Here is a 1,716-nt window from a genome sequence, read left to right on the forward strand (position 1 = left end):
GAAAAAAACCTGAAGAACTAGATCAACCAATATTCTATAGGGATGTGTTGACATTAGAATGGAAACCTGCAATAGTTTTGAGATGGGGACATGGTTATGCTTATGTATCTTAAGGGAATGACAAAATATGTTTACCATCAATACTTATAAAGATTAAATCTGACCAAGGAAAACCTCTTATCACCTGAGACATGGCTGTTTTAACCCAGATGAATCATTCTCAGTCTGCCTCAGTTACTGACTTTTCCAAAATTTGCATTCAAATCATCTTCAAAAGGACAGACTATCCCAAAGGACAGACTGGACAGACAACACAGAGTCTAGACAGACAACAGAAATGATGGACAGAAAATGATACAGCTAGCTTTCCTGGGACTTGGACAATATCTCACATTTTCAAAGGGCACCCAAATGATATCTTTGACTATAAAAGTTCCCCATTCCCAAAGGGTTGTGAGGATGTTTATTGTCCTTTGATATATTATCTTACTTTGGTATGGATTAATGTATATTGATTGAAATTTAAGGTTATGTTGTGTAACTATTTTGTACTAATGAAAATTTAAAGTAATTTCATTTGACTATTATTTGATATTATACATAAGTAGCACAAATATATTATAGGATAACATACTAAAATCTGTACACCTAAAGAAGCTAAGCAAGAAGAAGGACCCTGAGTAAGATGATCAATCCTCATTCAAAGACAAATGAGATGGACATCAGAAGAGGGAGAAAACAAGGAACAGAGCAGAAGCTTACCACTAAGGGCCTTTGAAAGACTCTACTCAGCAGGGTATTAAAGCAGACACTTAAGACTCATAGGCAAACTTTGGGCAGAGTGTAGGGAATCTGATGAAAGAAGGAGAAGATAGAAAGACCTGGGATGGGGGGGCAGGAGCTCCACAAGGAGAACAACAGAACCAAAAAATCTGGGCCCAGGAGTCTTTTCTGAGACTGATAATCTAACCAAAGACCATGCATGGAGATAACCTAGAACTCCTGCACAGATGTAGCCCATGACTGCTCAGTGTCCAAGTGGGTACCCTAGTAAGGGGAACAATGGCTGTCTCTGACATGAACTCAGTGACTGGCTCTTTGATCACCTCCCCTTGAGCAGGGAGTAGCCTTACCAGGCCACAGAGGAAGACATTGCAGCCAGTCCTGTTGAGACCTAATAGGCTAGGGTCTGAGGGAAGGTGAGGAGGACCTCCCCAATCAGGGGACTTGGGGAGACGCATGGGAGGATTTAAAGGAGGAAGGGTGGGATTGGGAGGGGTGAAGGACAGGGCTACGGTTGGGATACAAAGCGAATAAACTGTAATTAATAAAAAATAAATAAAATTTTAAAATAATTAAAATACAAAAGAATAATTATGAGAACCATAAAACTAGAACTTTACATCATATTTTTCTTTTTTAATTAATTTATTTTTTATTAATTACAATTTATTCATTTTCTATCCCACCTGAATGCCTCTCCCTTTTGCCCTCCCAATCTCACCTTTCTCTCTGTTATCCTCTATGCTCCTCCACCAGTCCTCTGATTGGGGTGGTCCTCCCCCCCATCATCATGAGTGAGCTATCGCAGAAGTAGAAAGACACACACAGTATATAGTCACTTATACATGGATATTAGACATATGATATAGGATAATCATACTAAAATTTGCACACCTAAACTAGCTACGTAAGAAGGAAGACCCTGGGTAAGAT

This window comes from Meriones unguiculatus, chromosome 5 (genome assembly GCF_030254825.1).
Source record: "Meriones unguiculatus strain TT.TT164.6M chromosome 5, Bangor_MerUng_6.1, whole genome shotgun sequence".
NCBI lineage: Eukaryota > Metazoa > Chordata > Mammalia > Rodentia > Muridae > Meriones > Meriones unguiculatus.